The following is a 21,610-nucleotide window of genomic DNA, read 5'->3' on the forward strand; positions in this document are numbered from 1 at the left end:
GTGGTGAGCAACTGTACTGTGCATCACTTGTTTTGTGTATTATTATTATTATTACAATATTATTATTATTATCATATTATTATTATTATCATTTTATTTCAATTATTAAACTGTTTTTATCTCAACCCACGAGTTTTTCTCACTTGTGCTCTTCCAATTCTCTCCCCCATCCCACCGGGTGGGGGGGAGTGAGCGAGAGGCTGCGTGGTGCTTAGTTGCCGACTGAAGTTAAACCACGACAACAAGACAGGCGACATCCTCTCCCAGAAGCAGCTGGGGCTCCAGTAGGTGTTAGCTGAAGTTTGAATTTGCGCACAGAACTATGAGTCTGTGTCTTTTGTTCTATAAACCTATTTTTGCAAATACTTGAGAGAAGAGACATCTGAATAAAGCATTGCTCTGAAAATGCTCTTTCTATGCCTTTTAAATATATGAAACACCAACTCCTGAAGGAATGCTCTTAAACATGTGAACAGTAATCTGAGCTTTCATTGTAAATATGATTAAAAAACAGGGTACTACAAAGAAGGAACATGGCCTTAAGGGTTTGTGCATATATATTTCGACTTAGAGTCAAGTATAGAAATCCATGCACGAATTCTGGAAAGCTGAGAGTAAAGCTGTCAGCCTGATGTTTTCTATCCCTGGCAGAAAGATAATATTCTGAAATAAACATTGGCACAATACATATCACCAAATTCTAGAGTTTAAAGCTGGGAAGATTCATCTTGCTGAAGGGGTGCCAACCTGTACCCCCTTTACTGCATCCAACCCTTATGCAGTTCAGACTTGGCTTCCCGAGGAGGGGGACGTCCCACAGCAAGGCTCCGTGGTGCAGGCACTCTGAGGCCCCATGCGTAGGCAGCCCCGTATCACGGGGGAAAGTGTATTCAGGAGCCCTCCCTGCCCTTGATAAGATAAATTCTGGGTGTGTTAGTGCAGTTGGCGTTATGGAGACTTATTACCCTGCTTGGGAAGGCTGAAGGGTTGGCTTCTGCTGACGCAGTTTGATCCCCCTTATCCATACCACTTTTTCATTACATTTTCACCTAGGAACTTCTATACTGAATCCAAAGCTGCTGGATGGTTGGCCTAAATAATGTGCAGTTCAGTCACCAGGAGAGTTAAGTGTTGTGTGCCACTAGCAAAAAGACAAGAGAGACCAAGGTGCGAGCAGTGCTTGAGGCCTCTGCAATGGCAGGGAACTGATTAGGAGAGATATGCCCAGATGATCATAGCAGGAAATTCATGACCCGTGCTGTGCAGAAAGATGAAAAAATCCAAGGTTTCCCTCCTGCCCTTGAAGTTACTTTTTTAAGTGTACAAGAACTTCTTGCCACAGCTTTGTGCTGTGAACTCATGTTGAGGCAATTACCTATGATGACCTCTAAGTTCCTTTCTGAATTACTTATTTCCAAGACAGAAACTTGTACAACCTGCACTCTGTGTTCCCAGATATCTTATGTTACGTTTAACCATACGAAATGTACTTTTATTGCTTTGTGATCATTTACCAAGTGATTCAGCTCTCCCTGTAACAGTAGCCTGACTATTAAGTGTACTCTTTGATCTTATCCGTTACAGTGCTAGTAAAATTTTTGTAGTTTTAGCTCAGTTACTGATAAAAATAGTGGTCAAGAATCAGTTCCCTGTGGCCTTATGGCTAAAGCTCCATTCCTGACTACTTTCTCAGTATGAACTGCATTTTAAGATCCATCAGGGGAGCAAGTTTCAATTCATTGTACTGTCTTTTAGATCCAAGATCGTGAGATCTAAAATCAGAAACTGAATGGTACTGAGTCTAGGAGAAATACAAATATATAACAATAAAACTTGACTATATCAGTTAGACCTGAAACACTGACATAAAAAGGGAACAGTTGATTTGAAAAGACCTACTTTCCATGAAATCAGGCTGACTGATGCTGAACATTTCCATAGTCTCTAAATTTAATTGACAGTCTCAAATTGGTTCCATATTTTTTCCAGGAATTGATATCTAAGTCCTCTACAATTCCCACAGCCCCTGCTTTTATTCAGTTTTTCAATCTTGGCACTCCTCCAGTCCTTTGAAATTTCTATAGTTTTCAAATGTTTGTTAATTATGAACAGTAATGGATACGCTCAGAGAGAAAGTTTCTCAGCAGTTTCCTCTAAGACAATTGGATTTAGGTTATTCTCTCCTGCTCAGTTTGATTGGCAAAGCTTTCATTTTACTGCAGTTGCCTTCCATTTTTCCATTGAAAGAGGAGGTGAATGTTCTGTGCCCTTCACAGCCATGTAAGGGACGGTTTCCCTTGCTTGTTAATAAGAAAATTTACCAATCATTGTTATTCCTCCAGTTTTCCTTACTGATGTTTCTTAATTTGTTACTTCTATAATACTTGTTATTTAGTTTTCTCCTTACGTGTACTTTAAACATAGGTTATATTATATTACTGCTTCTGTATGTCTTTTTAAAACATCAGGACTAGTCTTTTGCTTTGTTTGGACATAGGTCTGAACAGCCATTGCAGGATGATATGCCTGGAGATATGTTGTACTAGAAGAGTAAATAGTGCATCTCAGTGAACCTGTAACAAATCTGATCCTATCCAGGCATAGACTGAGTGTTTTTTTGTCAAGCACAACTTTTTATTCATTTCTATTGATTATGCAACCAGGTCACTATAAATTTCTTGTTTAACACATCCCACCTGGTTTATCAGTCAATTAACCTGGCAGTGTTTTAAGACTGCCTTTCTTAAAGTCTTCTAAATACGTATACAAATGGTCAATCCTATATTCTTTATGCCTTATGTGAACCAGGTGGCCAGGTCTTGGAGCTAATGCTTGGGAAGCTACTAATTTTAGGTCCAATTTGGGTGACAGATAAACAAAAATGGTTGTTTTTAGAATCTCTAAGGAAAACTTGGTCCTGACTCTTTCAAAGACAAGGAAACATCTTTGGGTCTTTCCTTTTATTTATTTATTTATTGATTGATTGATTGATTTTTAGGAAGTAACTTTGGAATAGCTTGACTCTATTGTTTGAGATAGTGGATCTTAAATTCACTTAAAGCTTCATTCAATATTGCTAGGCCAGTGCATTAATCAAATAACAGGCTTGCAAAACACAATAAAAATTTTAACCATAATGTCTTGGTGCCAGTGGGTCGGAAGCACCCACTGTTAAGTGCTGCTGCATTTGGCATCACTGCTGAGGAGTCAACTTCCAGGTTCCACAAAAGCTTATTAACTCAAAATATCCAACTGCACTGTTTCTCAGCTGTAGTGCTGCAGCCCTTAAGGTAGTCACGATGGATTTATCATGAGGCTAACTCTGATAGTTCAGAGAAGAGTTTGTTGTCATAGTAGATCACTTTTCTATTGCTGGTGGCTTCCTCAAACCCTTGACTTCCCCCTCTATACATCCAGTGAGGGTATAAGGAAAATACAGGACCGTGTCAACACGGATGTGCTGCTGTGTTTTGTATTTTCTCTCAATTAAAGTGGCTTCAGGCCTAATGCTTATTTATCACCCCTCCTCTATTTTTCATTTTCACTTTATCCCTTTTCTTGCCAAGCAGGCATCACTGCACCCTGGTCTCCTCTCACAGTTGGAGCGCTCTCCTCGGCACTGCAAGCATAACGTTACAGATCCCTCTGCTGTCTCTAGGAGGCACGTACAAGAGGCGTTGATATCGCATCAAACAAAAGCAGTGGGGCACCTAGGTGTTAATCACAGTTTGAGATTCTTGTGATACCAAACTCACTGATGCTGTTGTACCTGGAAAAGCCTGAGGGAGGTTTGACTCGAGCCCCAGGAGGAAATGCAGCAGATGCTACGGGATGAGGGGCTGACCAGCCCTGTGCATGAGCTCAGTTCTACATCCCCACCTGAGGAAGACAGGCTTGCGTGCGAGGCTGCACCCTCAGCAGCACAGCCTTTGCCTCCAGGACAGGGAGCAGGCCAAGCTTTCAGACTGCCATTTTGTGGTCAATTGATTCCTTTTTTGCTTCTCGATAAAGAAGCAGATTTCACAGTGAAATCTGGACTCCGTCCAGCTGTACAGCATGAGCTACTCAGGGCTGCATTTGTCTCCTGTACATGAAAAATAAAAGACTGTGTCTTGGCAAAGGTTAGAGAACAGAGGAAGGGGAGACAATTCAAATACTGAATAACTGACTGAGCATCCAGAAGTCCAGTGTTCAGACCTTTGGAGTTGTTTGGGTCCTTAACTTTACATGTATAGCTGACTTTGCGTGCAGGTGACTTTACATATACAGGTGAAGAGTGGCCTTAGCTGATAGCAGCAAAGTAAACTGCAGCTGTGGGGATTTCTGTGTGGTGCCACAGGCATCACACAGCCTCACTGTGCTCCTTTGTTCTCCATTGAGCTCCTCTGTTTCACATCAGTCTTGAATTAGCTATCGTCGGAATCCATGAGGTCACTGCAGAGGTATTATTCTTGCTCTCAGTAGGGTAATAAGTTGTTTTATAATTAATATTTAATGGAGTGTGTTTGGAATCTCCAGGAAGTCATCAATAGTTGATCTACTTAAAGGGGGGTTATTTGGGTTCATCCCATCTACAGTAATTATGATATGCGTAAGCTTGTGGGCAGCAACCGCAAGGGACCCTGGGATTTGAACCCTGAGGGGAGCAAAAACCTATCTAAATGAGGAACAGGTATCTGTGATTCATATAGGATGGGAAACGTACTCTCTGAGAATAAGTATAGTGTATAAAATCATACCTAAAGCTATTAATCTTTGTATTTAAACTTTTTAAAAGGAAATTTATTTTGAACAAAAAGTCCTCATTTAGACATGCTTTCATTGCCACTTTCTGAAGCGCAAATAGGGTACAAAGCTCAAGCAAAACTCGCCCACAATACAGATCATCAGACTCCAAAGCAATTCCAAGAACTGATATCACAGGTAACAGTATCACTAAAAAGCAAAACAAATAAATACAAAAAACCCCTCTAACCCTCAAGCATAAACAATCAGTAGAGAACAGCAATGGGTACATTTTTTTAAAAAGACAAATAGCTTATTTATCCAAAATTGCTTTTTTTGATTGACTGCAGCTATTTGTGATGTTATGCCAAGTTTGGCAAATAGCTCCACCCCACCATAAATATTATTTTCTAAAAGGAAATAGTTCATTTTGACAGTTTATAAAGTAGGTATTTTGATTTTTTGTTTTGAATCAACATTCTAAAACTAAATATATATAGAGTAAATGTTTATAGACTTTCTCTAGAAGTTATTGAAGCTGAAATGTTTCACTTAGGGTGGAATAAAATAGATTTTTTTAATTTTTTTTATGAAGATGGAGCTTCAGTTGTATTTTTTCTAACAACCTGAAAATTCAGATGTTCATATAACAAGCATGGGGGGGTGAGAGACTCTGATGGACCAGCAAAAGTCATCACTTCACCCTAGATACAGACAAAAATTGACATCAGGTGATATTGGTGCTTATGAGAGTGAAAACAGAAATTTGAAACTTTTACTGAATTTCTACATGGGAAGTACTTCAGAATTTTGAATTATTTAGAGGATGTGAACATAAAGCTGAAAATGTATAAAAAGCCTCAAACCTATTCTCTCCTTTTGCAGTGTTCTTAGCAAGCTTGTCTGCTACTGGGAGCACGTGGTGTCATTATCGTTGCTTATTGATTCAGGTAGACTCTGGGTACTGACCTCTTTTCATGCTAGCTCTAATCCTCAGTGAGGAGAGGGAAGGCACTCCTCTGGGCTTGAGTCACCCTAAACTTTGTCTCGGAGTGATGCCCTTAATATTGCTAGCTCCTATTAATTTCCAGCTTTTTCTATAAAGGAACTAAAAAGAGGGAGACTCAAGGGGCAGGCTCCAATCCTGGACCAACAGCTCTCCTAGAGCAGGGACTGATCTCTGCTGGTCCCTTGCCATTGGTTTCAGCTCTTGTACTACCAGAATAGCCCAGAAAAGCTGGATTTCAGTAAAGAAATATAGCCTTTTATTGTCAAGAGAAATCAGTATTAAAAAAAAAAAATATATCCCTTCTCTGTATTAGAATAGATGTAGACCCATTAAAAAACATACTTCAAACTGATGCCCAGAAAACCCAATTACAAATTAATCTGGTGACAGAGAGACACAGACTAAGAATAGTAATTTTTTTTACTTTTTAATAAATTTAGCCAGCTCTGAAGATCCCAGGGTATTGCTTTCTTATCGCTATATTATCTCTTGGTATATTGTTTTTGCAGCTTAAATTTCACTGTTACACCTTCACAACTTGGAATTTGTGGACCTGGTCTCATTTCACCACTGAATCATGACAATTTTGCAGTGTGTTATTAGCATGTTTGTCACCATGTGCTGAACTGGAGCACCTGCTTTTGTATTTTGAAGGAGGAAATAAGTGAAAATATACAAGTATTCTTGCTGATAGAAACTGAGCTTTGCGCTGTGTAGTTTCTGAAGTCCTCCAGTTTTGAAGCTGCTGGTGTGCTCAGAGAGCACCGGGAACCTCAGGTTTCAGCTGAAGTTTCATCTGGATGACAAGAAAATCTGCTGACCTGTGTCAGTGTACAACATATGACAAGTGTCAGAAAATGGGAGTAATTGCTGTGAATGACACATGCATTTGATGAAAAACTAGTGAAACAACAACAACAAAAAAACTGTAGAAGATCCTAGTAAGTACTATGGCATTATATTTAATACATGCTTTTAGGCGTTCTGACTGTATCTGGTAAATGTATTAGAAATGAAGTCTCTAATTGAAAAGAACAACAATGTGATTCTGAATTCATTAGAATTGTGCATTTTCCCAGGTTTAGTCATACCTGTAGGTACTTCAAGTAAGATCCTGATGCAGCAACACGCTTCCACATCTGTAAGTTCTTTCAGTGTGATCCTGTAGAGTTTCAAAAAGGAAAAAGTTAAAATGGAGACGGTATTGATTACATGGTCTCCAAAGCACCTCTCCCATAAAGTTGAAAGTTCTATTTCCACAGCAGAGCTGCTTCAGTGCTGAAGGCAGGAATCTCAGGATCCCCCCTCGTACAAGTAAGCTTTAACCACCGTGGTCCTGCTTCTTCATCTCCAGGATCTTGCTTTAGATACTATGGAGACACATTTTTGAAGAGAAGTGGTTTGCTCTTCTTCAGAGATGAGAACTGTGGGTTTGAACACCCCCTCTGGGCTCCAGATGAAGGAAGGGAGGCCTCATTTCTTGTTTACTCTTCTTTAACTTGACATTGTCATAGATAGATTTAGCAACACCTCCCATTTTATAGGCTTTGTTTCAAAAAATAAGTGTTTCTGAGGGCCCTGAGTCTGGAGATTATTCCCTGGGGTAATTAGGGCATGTCCACAGCACTGACCCCTCTCCAGGCTTCCCTGATGCTCCCTCCAGGGGCAGGGCAGGATCAGGCCATGCAGCTCTTTAGGCAAGGCATTTTCTTGGCTGCAATGCTGTGCTCTGGGTGTGTAGTGAATTTTCCATCCAGAACAGAAGCAGAGTGAGCTTAGGCCAAGAGTTCTCCAGCTTGTGAGCTCAAATTTCCCTTTCTTATTTTCTGTAAGCTTTTGGACACCCAGAGGGCTGATTTCTCCCATCTCTCTGCTCTCGGGTGCACGCTGCACTGCTGTCCCTCAGCCTCCCGTACCTGACCTTCCAAGGACAGCCCATCACCAGTCCCATCTAGGTGGGTGTGAACAAAGCTTTTTAGGTCATCTTTTTGGATTTAGTACTCCTAGCATCCTCCTAAATCATGTTTTATATTCCCATGTCCTTATTTGACTCTAAATCAAAAGAGGGTGTATGTTTTATCCTTAAAGGTTAAAGAATCTGATTCTTTCCCGACAGTGAACAATGTCTTCAGGTGATGTGCAAGTCATATTTAAGTGCCTCTTATTTAAGAGGGCAAACTTTCATTTTCCTTTGGTTTTCATGATCATTTGAGCATTTATACGTTAATTTTTCCTCAGTTCCATAAGATTAGAAATATTTCTTCCATAGGATAAAATGAGGAAGCAACCGAGGAGTATGTGAAGTAGAGACTAAATTCAGGAGGAACATTTATTTTGAAGTAAGACTCTGTCTTAGCCCTAGTGATCAGATAAAATCTGACTGTTGAGGTTTTTAAAATTATGTTGCTGATAGGTCAGCAGTTGTGAAAACCTGATCTCCCCATTAGTAATGCAAGGTTTGCCTGCTGGGGAAAAAGCTTGCGACTTAGCTCTCATCTTTTGCAGTTTGTTGTATGGGAAGGGTGGTGTTCGCAACATGATGTAATGCTATGGAAATAAATACTCTTGCCTAGAGACAATTATTCAGAGTAACTGACTGAGAACAATTGATAGCAGTTATAATGTGAGAGATGCCAAAAGATACAGTGGACTTTTATATCTGTAAGAGTTAAATTGACATTATGTGAAGAACACAGCTTTTAAAGATGATGAGTAGGATATTAGCTCCATAACCTGCAATTTTTTTTTATCCTTTGGTTTCCACATTCTTCCATGGTACTAGAGCTCTTCCCCAGTGGTTTCATCTTCTGTTCTATAATGACATTAAAAAACAAAAGAGAAAATATACTGTGTAAGAATTTGACCAACAGAGAAAAACCACACTCAGTGCATTACTACCATTGGTTTTAGATTTCAGGTTTTAAATTCCTTGTTCACATGGCTATGTAAATTTTACTTTCTGTGTTAATAGCTGAAGTTATCTAGCTTGTTCTTTAGACCTTTTGTGCTGTAAATAGGCCTTAGAAGTGGAAAAAGTGTATTTATTTTCCTCCCTCAAATATATCTGCATCCATTTCTGTTTCAATCATCTCACCAAAGAGATGTCAGAAGGCAAGTGCAGCATCTTTTCTCACGTCTACTGCCTCAGGATGGGGAGGCTGAATTGTTAATGGGGTGATCTGTGCTGACTTAAGCAGGCTCCTGTAGCTGACTCCCTGCTGCTTTCCATGGCTCTCTGTGCCCACTGTCTCTAGAGGATCCCAATGTGCAAAGGCAAAGGTGAGAGAAAGTTTTACGTGAACATTTTCCTACCTCCTCTGGAAACAAAAGTCATGCTGCAGTGCTAGTGCCACTGTTTTATTTTTGTTTGCTTATTTTTTACTTTTCTGTTATTTTTATTTCTTGTCCTTTGTTTTTAAGTGGAAGACAAATCTGATTTATCTTAAATCAAGGCTCTTCTGCCTATCAAATTCAGTGAAAAGGAGGAGCCAATCCCAAGCACAAAAGAGTGGAGATTTTTATTGCTGACATCTGTAATCTCTGAGGTTGTCCATTTCTCTTTCTCTACTCTGTTTTACTTGGGGGTATTTGGTTTTAGCTTTATTTTCTTTCAATGTTATTTTCCCTCCTAAGTCACCAAGACCCTCTGAAGGTTCAATAAACCCCTCGTAAGATCAATAAATGCCTTACAAAAAATATGACACCATTTTTAAGAAACTAACAACATAGAAAATTAGAAATGCTTCTGCAGAATGGTAAAAAGGCTTGATGGAAAGAAATAGGGGCAGATTTGTTCAGGGAATTAATAGCTGAATCTGCCTGTATGTTGTTCCCATAATTTACAATGTAAGCATTTAGTGACAGCAGAATGTAACCATTATCTATTCAATGAGTGAATAAATACTGAGCAGTGTTATATGACAGAATGGCAACCTTTTGTACCAATGACCTCTGTAACAGCACTGATGCAAGGAAATTGATAATACCTTTTACCAGTCCTCGTTTATCACACCCATATCATATGCTCACTTGTGATCATAGAGGGAGTTTCTACAGAATGAAAATATTGTTTTATTTGCTTGTCTAGTGAGCAGTTTTGTTTTTATTTGAACATTATAAGAATCAGTTAGAATTTCCGTCACTGGAATTGCAGAAGAAAATATGTGTACCAAAGATAGAGGATTGTAGGAAAAATAAAATAGTAGACTTGGGGGGAGAGAGAAGATAGGGCCATGAAAAATGATACAGGCTTATTTGAATAGCTAACTGAATTCCCTAAGTAAAATAGCCAGCAACAAAAACCCTCTTTCATCTACCCAGCAGTGATAGCTGCAATTATTACATGAATAAATGTGAAATTAATAACATGTTCTGTTTTTTTTTTTTTTTAATTTTCCATTATTCAGTAATAGGCTTTAATGTTTCATTAACTCTGATGATATAATCTAGTTTTGATTAGCTGGGATATGAAGCATCTGTTTTCAAATGTTATTATTCTTAAAAAAATTCTATTCTGAACCACAGAAGTACCACCTGAATGCAGCAAATATCTCAACTGTTAAAGGTAGCCCAGAAGAACTGGGCTTTAACACATCAAGAACTTTACACTTTTTCTTTATGTACCATGAACATTGCTGAAAAAATGGACAGACAAATGAAAACACTTCTGTTTGTTTAGGTGAAGACAGTATTATGTGTGCAAGTGCTCTCTTTAGCCTGTTTCATTAATCTGATGATATAATCTAGTTTTGATTAGCTGGGATATGAAGCATCTGTTTTCAAATGTTATTATTCTTAAAAAAATTCTATTCTGAACCACAGAAGTACCACCTGAATGCAGCAAATATCTCAACTGTTAAAGGTAGCCCAGAAGAACTGGGCTTTAACACATCAAGAACTTTACACTTTTTCTTTATGTACCATGAACATTGCTGAAAAAATGGACAGACAAATGAAAACACTTCTGTTTGTTTAGGTGAAGACAGTATTATGTGTGCAAGTGCTCTCTTTAGCCTGAAAAAGTAGTCATGATGAGCTTCTTGGCTTCCAAAACATTCAGGAGTAAAACATCAAAGAAATTATACACTTCTTACATTAACACAGTCAGTTCAGACTTCAAATCCTGCCCAGCCTGCTTGGTTGGTCTGTTTGCTGTGACTAAATTCAAATCCTAATGTTTCTATTGTTATCACAAGCATTTCCCTACTCAAATTTCTCTCTTTCTCCAAACAGGTTTCTCTAAACACCATACTCAAGTGACTCAACATCTAATAACGAAGTCACTTATGTTTGTTCTGTCTCTTTGTTCTTCTCCTTTGAAGTGTTATGAGGATGGGTTTTACTATAGCACTTTTTATTGTGTTTTATAATTCTGTTGTTGTAAGATTGAACTATGTCTTCAGTGGCTTAGTGGGGAGACTTTATGAATATATTTATTACTCTTCTCCCCATGATAGTTTGACTCAGGTCTTGTTCTCATTGCTTTTTATATCCCTCTAAAACCAGAGAGTTTAGGTTGCTCTTTTCATGTTATTCATTCTCCATGCGACACTGGAAAAGAGATGTACTGGTGTGTTCACAACTTGTTGTAACATTAGGGAAATTTCAATTATTTATAGTCGCAACATTTACACTGGGAAGTGCCAGAAGACCACTCTGTTGCTCAGACAGAAAACACAAAGATAACCCCTGCTCCAGGAGATCTGCAGTCTGCTCATAGGATAGGTGACATTATGAGACCAGAAAACACAGGTAGGGGAGCAGATGATACTGGCAAAGAAGTGATTATGAAGAGAAAGGTAAATGGGTTTTATGACCTACTGCTTATCTAAATGTGAATTTTGGTTTTGCCCCAAGCTGTATCTGAATTCGAAGGAAAAGGCTGGACAAAGACACTTTGGCACTTTTGCACATCCTGCCCTTCCCTGCCAAGGGATCCTGCTGAAAACCTCCTCATGTACCTTTCTTATTGGACTCTCCTGGCTAAAGCCAATGCAGCGCCCAGGGCAGTAGGGGAGAGGGGCAGCACAAGTCCCTAATGGGAATAAAAGGTAACCTGCAGTAAGCTTGTCATAATCAGGGTCCTTGTTTTTAAAAATTAGTATAATTTCTTATTATTAACTTTGCATTTGAGTAAGAGTATGTGTGAATGTCTTCATGGCAATTACCTTTGTTAAAACCAGCAGGCAGCTGAGACTGGAACAAGCTCTGAAATCTTTACGCACACTGAAGTCTGATATTTCCAAAAATCTTGTGGTATTCACTTTATTTCTTTGTTTATTTTTAATAGCTAATACTTCTTCAAGCAAGCATATAGATCCTGCACCCTTGGTACAGAACCTAAAATGTAACATGCAGGCGAAGCACAGAAACCATAGCAAAAGTGTCTTTATGACAGTATGACTATATGTGATCTTACTGTCTGTAGTCGCCATAGATCTTTTGTATGAATTAGAGAGGAAATAGGTACGAAAGAGCTACAAAGTCTGTCGATACTCTCTCATTTCTCTGGGAACTGTAGTCCAAGACCAATATGAGAGCAGAATTCATATTTTTAATTAGGCCAGTGGGTCTGATTTTGGCTTGGAAGATGCTGTCCTGTGGTTCTGTGAGGTCAGTTTATGTGTTTTGGAGTGTTTATCTATATTCTGGGCCTAGACATGACTTCTCTCACAGTTAAATTTGCTAGCCAGCACCCTCTGCTTCCCAGTCTCTCCTAGATCTTCCATTTGTTTTCCCCCTCACCATCCCCATGTCTATAAAAACACAATCATTTCAGTAGCTAGCCAGGTTGTTATATATTTACTGCAGCAAAGTACACTCCCCTGTTTTTCGCATTTCTTGATCTCAGTGTTTCTTCTGGCCCAATGAATTCAGTATCTCCCTCCCGATGCTTGCACCATTGTGGTCTTCTGCTTTTCTCCTGCCTGGAGATGCATGCCTGCGCTGCATACCCTCTTGCTGCATGTGCTGTTGAACTGCTAGAGTAGGTCCATCATCAAACTACTTTTGACTGACCCAAGTTAGGTAACACTGGAAGCAAGTTGGGAACAGTGACTCTTCACCTGGTGCAGTTGCTGTTAGGAACAGAAGTGCATCCACAAGCACAGTGACAAGCACAGCCTTAGCTGGTCCATAACATTTGATTTAAGTACAACTCTATTTAGGAAAGTGCGTGGCATTGGAATTCAGTTTAGTTTGCATTCATTCTGTTTAATGCAAACATCTACCACTTACTACACTTAGTGCATAAATGTATATTCATACTCACTTGCTTCCCTGAATAAAGTGCTTTCCTAATTTGGATCCTCACCTGGCTTTCTGCAGACTCAGCTTAACATTTACTCCTGTGGGCTTGGTGACATTCTCTGCTTTGTCTTTTGACTTCATGCTCTTCTCCAGCACAATCCCTACCAGCTCCACAAGCACATTCAGGTCTATCAGGTTTCTCCTTTCTCAGTTTTGTGCTTCCACTGATGCTGCCTCTGATACCTGGAGAAGTTCTTTCTTGGCCATGACAGTCCTTTTTTTTTAAGCTTTGTAAATTTAGTCCTTTAAAACTAGTACCTCTCTATTCTCATTTGTGTCAAAATAGTATGTCCTCTCTTGTTTTTCTGTGTTATAGTACAAGATTTTCAGGAGTAATGCTTTTCTTTTTTTTTATAGCTGTGATGGTCCAATGCATAAGACAATTTAGGAAGCATTGACTGAGCTTTGACAAATGGGTATAGCTGGGGAGAAAAAAGACAAACAAGCATTCTTCAGGATTATACTTAGCTAAGAAATTTCCTGGTTCTTTTACAGACATGAAGAAGGGCTCATGAGCCCTTGTCATTTTTTTCTTACTAATTAGTTGAATAAATGGTATCGTCCCTCCCTACAAAAATTTACTTTAAGGATGTTCTATGCAGAGATTATGCTATTTTTGTGTTCCTTAAGAAACTTAGAGACCTACTGGACTCATCCCATCTCACTGTCACTTTTGCCAACAGGTGTTTTGTTTCATTTTGGGATAAGTTGCCTGTAAATGCTTCGTGGTGTACAAAATATTTCTTTAAGAATCTCAGATCAGCATATAGCTGTATCATTAGAAACACTATAAGGATAGCCAAACATTTTGCACACAATTGTTATTCATTGAAAAACAATCCTTACAGAGCCCCAAAACATTTTGCAATTTTCAATGTTTTCAATGTTAATAAATTTATAACGGAATTTTGTGTGCTGATATCTTCTACCTTGTTAACATTTTTACTGACACTTTCTTCAGCCAGTTCTTATTGATAATAATTCATACCTTCATGCTGCTTTTTATAAAAAATAAATAATTAAGTACATGAGAATTAAAACAAAGAATGGTAAAGATAGCAGATATAATATTGCTAAAAAATGACAACTGAAAATATTGTACACCTGAAAAACTTTCTGTGTTGCATCTCAAGGAGATAAAATTTTTCTTTTATTAGCAGATGAAGTCACATCTGTAACAAAATGAGAAAGAAAAATGTCATGTACTTCAAAGTTTTCTGACTGTTTTTATTATAAAGCTAACGGAACATGTTTTTGACTACATTATTTTCGGTTGCAGTTTCCACTAACATTTTATTGTTGAAAAGCTATTGTCCATGTGCTGAGATAAGGCAAAGAAGAACCAGTGATTATTTTTGTTGGCTGTTCCAAAGACTTAGAAAAGGAAATAATATTTCAGGAGTTTCTGAGTGAATATACCAAGCAGGATGAGAAGTTTCCTGAATAAGCAGGGATTTGTAGCCCACACCTGCAGAAACTGGCTCTGTGGCTTGCTATAGCTGGGGACTGGATTTCCTACTTTTCAAAGTTCAGTTTCCCCAGTGAAAGTTCAGTTCCTCCGTTGCTCAGTATTGCAAGTTCCCCGTCTCTGATGGCATGAGGCACCTCTTAATGGAACATATTGTTTTAAGATTATTAGGTGCAGAAGCTGCCTGCCACAACTTGTTCTGAAGTCAAAACACCTGCTGAATCAGCTTCAGAGCATTATTCTGCTTCTCCTGTAAGTTTTATGCAACACTGTGTTTTTCCCTTCTTCCTCTTTCTGTATTCTGCCTGCATTGTTCCTACACGGTTTCTTAAATCTGAGCTAATATCAAAGGATTAAAATATTACAATTAATTAAAATGATCACTATTAGTACAGACATGCGTAGTACGTTATTGAATTAAAAATAGTAGCTTGATCCTTAGTTCAGTGGTGCAATACACTCACAAATTCACTGCACTCCAAAGTTTGCCAGCTGGCAGCCTTCCCTGGGGAGAAGCTAAGAGAGCTGAGTGAGCACCCACCCCCAGAGCCGCCTTCGGTCCTGCAGCCACGCAGACTGGCACTGCAGGGGCCAGCCCAGCCCAGGACTGAGAAAATGCAAAAGAGACTTTGTCCCTGGCTCTGGGACACGCAGAACTGCTGAACTGCGAAAGGTGGACCAAGGCTTTTCTGGTTTTCTGTTTCTAACCAAGATATCTGTGACCACTCTGGCATTCTGCATGACTTAAAAAAATCCTGCAAGCACACACGTAACTAAATAAAATGGCAAAGCTGATGTCATTCTAAGCAGACCAAAGTGTGCAATGCTTTCTCACACAGAGAGAAACATTAAACTATGGTTAAAAATTTGAGTAGAAGCAGTGAGCAGAAGTTGGGGCTCCCTTTATAAAAATATGATCTCAGGTCTTCAAAGGTATTTAGGCCCTTTACTTAAATCTTACTTAATGGGGATCTGGCACCTAAATACTGCCGAGGATTTGAGCCGTGATCAATATTCCCTTAGTCACTCACAAAGTCTTCAGCCTGTTTAGAGAAACAATGTCTCAGAAAGTCCCCATTCAGGTTCCGGTGCCAGGTCTAATGCCACCATAAAGCTGCCTAAAGCTTTAAGTGTCTAAAAGCTTCCAAAGTTGAAGCCAAAATTACATTTTATATGACTCACAGACAATACATCACTTTCTTTTTTCAGTGCTGTTATTTCCTGAATAACCCTGCTAAAGCACAATTGCATTGGGAAGAATGAGATACAAGGCCAGTGGAGAGGTTATATATTGTAAATATGAAGGATATGCTTTTTATTTTAAGTGTAGTCTGTTATTTTTTTAATAATCCCTATGTATACAAGTTCAGCATACTCCTTTTATTGGTTTCACATACTTATTACTGTGAACTCCTTTTCTTCTACAATTTATGTTAAATTCTGGGGACAAAAGTTGTCTTTGTAAAGCACCTGGAAGTTTAATAGTTTGTGACTTTTAGGCTCCAAACCACTCAGAAAAGAAGCAGCAACTCATTACAAGCACCTGTCGCTTTTCTGTCTTATTTGAAGTTTCTATTCTCTTGAGTGACTTTTAACAGCATTAAATCAACACCGTCTACTCAAGAGTTGCCAGTCTAGTACTTTCTTGCCAGATGATCTTTCTTTTAATCTGATTCTGTGGAAAGCAGCAGGGTATTCCAGCTCTATAATTTGTCTGCAATAACAACAATCAAAGCTGTTATTTTCCTTATTCTGTAAACAGAGCTCTGCTTTATCTCATATCATGGAATTTTCCTTCCCTAACTGGCAGCAGCAGCTCAGGCCAAAAGCTGTGACAATGACAGTAACGCAGAGAAGAATGGCCACTTCTGATGGCATTCTCTGAATGTGCTGACTGTACCACTGGAGAAACATTATAATACTCTATGATAACAAATTTGTGGCCATGTAGCACCTGATATTTGGCAATCTCCTGAACACTTTGGTTAATCAGAATTTTGTGGCGGTGGCAGAGCTCTGTTTCTTCTACTTAAAATCAGTTAAAGGAAAATCCTCCAAGCCATAGATTCACTGTAGAGAGACGAAATTTTGGGTGCCATGCCAGCAGCGTCTGTGCACTAGCAAGGGCTTGAAGACATCAATAGTCAAGGTAAGTATAGCTGTAGTAAATTAAAATACTTCTTTCCGCAGCTGGCTGTCCTCCCTCTTTGCTACGGTTATTGCCCCCAAGGGCAGTAGGACAGAGCTTAGATTTACACCTCACTGCTCCAGTTCCAATTTCAGGGTATTAGCTCAAGCCACTGATGAGAAGCTATAGAAAACCCCTAAAACCACATGAACACAGTGGACTGGAGCTGTGATTCTGCCACCTTGATACAGGGATAACTGAATTACAGAGAAAAGGGAGAGCAGACATCTCAGGGCAGCAAGGTCTTAGGCAGCTACAGCTAGATTTGACATATTCCAGAAACTAACTGTTCTGGGCATTATGGGTGGAAAGAGTTAGACTGCTGGCTGGGATTTACAAGCGTGAGCTGGCTTTGTGAAATTTCATCCCAACTGTGTAACTGAGGATGCCCCAGCCAGCCAGCCAGCTAGGAGGAAAGGCTGAAGGCAGAGAGAAGTTCTTACTGCTCTTCCAGCTTTCAGCAGCTCAGAAAACTTCTAAAGCTGGTGTTTATGAAAGACTGGCATTTGCAACCTGAAGGGCTTCAGTGCTCTAGCTGCCCCTTTGGGTTTGGATACTGTCTTGTAGTTCTCTTTTAAAATTCAACTGAGAGGGAAGATATCAGTGTTGCTGTCCACCTCTTCTTTAACAGAGGACTTTCAGAGGAAGCACAAAACTGGTTTCTCTGTCCTCTTTATCTGGAGAAGGGTCAAACCTCCATCTCACATATCCCAGAAGCTGTGTCTTCACTTCCTGGTTTAAGGCAAGGATGATAGAAGTTTATTCACCACTTTTCTGTTGAAGCTGTGCCACTGTGCAGAATGAAAAACAAAACTGAGGGCCAGAGAGGGAGAAGAGAGTAAACAACTGGGTGTGTAACTCACAGCCCCATAACATGCAGCCTTGCCCAGGAAGAGGTCAGTTCACATACCGCTTCTGTATTTTATTTGCGGATACTTCAATGCAAAAATGCATAAAGAATCCTTGGGGCAGGGAGCAGAGCCCACAGGGAGAGAACACATCAGATCACTGAAGAACCTCTTTGTGTTCCCTTTGTCTACTATTTCCATGGCTTCTGAATCTTGTGCTCTTTCTACAGCTGTTAAGTCTACATGGTAAATTGTGTGCTGAAATCAATATGGCCTGCATACAGCATGAGCCAGACAAAAGCTATGAGATCAAGATAGTGCGCCCATGAGCTGATTTACTTTTTCTCATCAGTACATACTAAGCTATACTCTGGCTTCTGCATGATTTTAGCATTACATGTATCCCCAAAGCTTTTCAGAACCCAAGAACTAGCTGTCACATCAAAACCCATGTCGGGCAATATGCTCCTAGTGTTAAGTGAAAGCTGTTAAGAGTTAAAACTAGCATAAAGTTGTCTTAATAATGTGTTAGCTCACCTCTTCTTAGATAAGTTTCTATTCAGAGATCTGCATAATCCGTGAGGACTTCCTCATTGTATATATGAATTATGTGACCACTACGACTTCAAGGCCAGCAATGTGCAGCACCAGAGGACAATAATATCTTGCTTTCCAATGTCAGGTATTCACCCCAGAGACCACTGAGGCAGTGACAGAAGTATCTGATAAACTAGGAATAGGCTGTCCAAATCTCACAACCACAAAGTAGTAACAATGGCAGCCTAGTAACAGCAGTCTTCACTTGCAAACTAGCCCTAGAATCTGTCTACAGATTGTGATGTTGGTCACCAAGTCATTGCTAGCTCTTCAAAGTGATACCAGAATAATCATTGCAGTTAATAACAAGGACACTATACACAAGGTACAAACCACCTCAAATGCATTCTTTTCAACTATGTTGTTGCTGAACTTTGTGATTGGAGCAAATGTTTTATGTGGCCAGAGCACATTTGCTACACAGGGTCTTCAAAGCTCCTAATCCTTGAAGTTCAAATGCTTGAACTCCCAGATTTTTACACCCAAATTGTTTAAGCATATGATGAATTCATTTCAGTTGATGCAGTGATGTCTCTCTATGTGATCAACATCTGAACTTAAAGTTTCATTAGGTGCTCAACTGATTTATGTAAGTTTTTTAGTTATCACTCACTTTGGCAGAGGTGCTTGCATTCCACATAGCACCCACATCTGCAGCTTAGTCACCTGAGTGAGTTTCTTCTCCTCAGGAGCTGATGGAAGAAGATTGGCACCTCTTAATGGTGAAATAGCCACCTAAAGCTCTGAATTGCTGAGCTCTTTCCACTAACTGTAGAGATTACATCTTATGTCTAATTTTCTAACTTAAATGTCTCACTTAAGTGACTAAAGTTAGGCAGGATGAATCCAGGCCCAAGTGTATTTTTGGTTAATGTCTTAGTCACTACTAACTACTAACTACCAACTAGTTACTAACAATGTCTCAGTTACTAGGCTGGTGACATGTAGTTGAGTTGTCTAATTCTATCTGTACACAAAGATTACAGTATTTAAAACGTGGTGGCAGTTCTCCTTCAGGCTCTTATGGACATTTGTGGATTTTCTCCATAATATATTTTCAGCTGTTTAGGTAATATAGTTGGCAGTATTGTTGGTTTGAAAGACTGCATCTGTAATCTAGCACAGACAGCATTATGTAAGTAACACTTAATGAGCTTTTGAAATTAAGGGAAAAGGTATAATTTAACATAATATTCTTTGAATACAGCAAAATTCTGATTTACTATGATCTCACAGAAGAAGCAGTAGTACTACATCTCTTGCATTTTGTGTATTTGAGGAGACATGCCCATGGCAAACTAAAGAACAACATGACCTTTCTATAGAAAATTATAATTAAAGCATGCCTGAGTTTTGCTATTCTTCAATGATTGTCATTTAGTTCAGTGACTGATGTATAATAAAGCATGCTACTGAATTGCTGTCAGCGAGAATGCAGCTCATCACAGCCTCAGAACTAGGACTCAGTGAAATCCTCTGAATGCACCTTCTGGGCACTATGTTATTATCCATGAGGCAGGTAGCTTGGGGTTCTCCTGGTATGGAACAACCCTTTTTCAGAACAGACCAGCCTGCAAAATGGTTTATGCAGCCATAGAAGAAGGTGTCTGTTTGAGCAGAATGAGAATATGTTACTTCACATGTGCATTCCCATGGTGAACTACAGCTAAGCACCACAGAACATTGAAACAGGTCGTAATTTTAATGATCTCCAAATAAAGGAGGTGAAGTTCATTAAAAATCTGTCCAAATCATGAAACTGTGGCCCGTGCTGAATGGAGGGAATTAATCTCTGAAACCTTACTCTCTGTCTATGGCAGGGCCAGGACCTAATTTTAACTCTTCCTAAAAAAATTCAAATTTCCTGCTCCCCTTACAGTTGTATCAAAGGGCTGCAGTGACATGACCACCAAAATTAATTCTTTGAAGAAATGGTTATGGGCAGAAACACTGGGGCAATAAAGATGGGGAATGAAGACCTCAGTGTCCTTAGTGTTTTCTGCTGGGCAGTATGAAGCGTTTATTAGCATGTTGTCTCTTTTAGATACCATTTTGAGGATACGGCACTCCTAATATACTAGGAGTATAGTACAGTGAGCCTAGATACTGATGAGAGGGTGCTTTCCGGTTTATTTGCCAGCTATTGAGAATGGTTTCCTAAGTTCTTATATGACCTATCCCTTATTCAGGAAAATAGTTCAAGGCTAATACTTTACGTAGGCAAATCAATGCATATAGAGAATTCTTCATTTCAGTTAAGTCCCTTTTCTCCTGTTTACAACTGTTATTTCAAATACTTATTCTAGATATATAGGGTTAAGACTTTTGGGCATTTTACAGGAGAACTTATTATTTTGAATTTCGGTGTTATTTCAATATCAATTGTAATTACTTCAAGAGAAAATAAAATTTCAACCTTGTGTAATAATTAATAACTTTGTCCCTTCTCATCCATATTGATATAATCCCCATGAGGTCACCATACTGCAGATACCGGGTGACATGGACAGTTGCTTCCAAGCTGAATTTTAGACTTCTGCATGCTGTGTTTCTAGCTGGCTTTTTTATAGTGGGAAGCTCTGATGAATTCTGTAAAGCCAAGAAAGGGAGTGGCATCTGTTGCTGCTTGTTTGCTGCAGCTAGCTTTTATAGCACCCCACCGTTTCAATAGTTTCATGGAAAGAGGAAAATATGCCTCCTTCAGGCTTGGCTGGATTCAAAATTAGCTGCTGTTATTCTTTCATTAGCTCATCTCTCTCTTGTTAGCAGTTTCGCATCATGAAGGGGGCCTGATATTACACATGCAGGGTTGTAATTTTTGTCAACTTGGTGATTATACTGCCTTTGTGTTGAAAAGTTCTCAACGTCTTCTGAGTTTTAAACTGCCTTCTGCTTGACCTACCTTATGTCATATTTCTTTGGTTTCAGCAAGCAATAAGAGTTTCAGTTCTGATTCAAATCTCACTTCTTATGAAGCTTCTCTGCTTTCAAAATAGCCTTTCTAAACATAACTTATTTTAAAAAGCGTCCTTAAATTTAAGCAGCCATCCCAAAAGGCACTGCATCCTATTAATAGCTCTTGGAGAGACAGCTCTTCTCTTTCTGAATTTGGCACAGAAACGGTGTAAGTATTGTCAGATAACAACTTCCCCAATTAACATAAATAGCATATGCTCAAATGGCTATTGTTCCTAGTAAGGAACCCACCAAGGTCATTTGATTTTTTGGATACATAAAACATTTTACTAGTCATCCAACATGGGTATCTGGAAGTTGTTATTTCCAGTGTGTATATACTGTGTTCAGTTTTGGGCCCCTCACTACAAGAAGGACGTTGAGGTGCTGGAGCGTGTCCAGAGAAGGGCAACGAGGCTGGTGAGGGGTCTGGAGAACCAGTCTTATGAGGAGCGGCTGAGGGAACTGGGACTGTTTAGCCTGGAGAAAAGGAGGCTCAGGGGAGACCTCAT

The sequence above is a fragment of the Aptenodytes forsteri genome, unplaced genomic scaffold (genome assembly GCF_000699145.1).
Source record: "Aptenodytes forsteri isolate BGI_AS27 unplaced genomic scaffold, ASM69914v1 Scaffold242, whole genome shotgun sequence".
NCBI classification, from domain to species: domain Eukaryota; kingdom Metazoa; phylum Chordata; class Aves; order Sphenisciformes; family Spheniscidae; genus Aptenodytes; species Aptenodytes forsteri.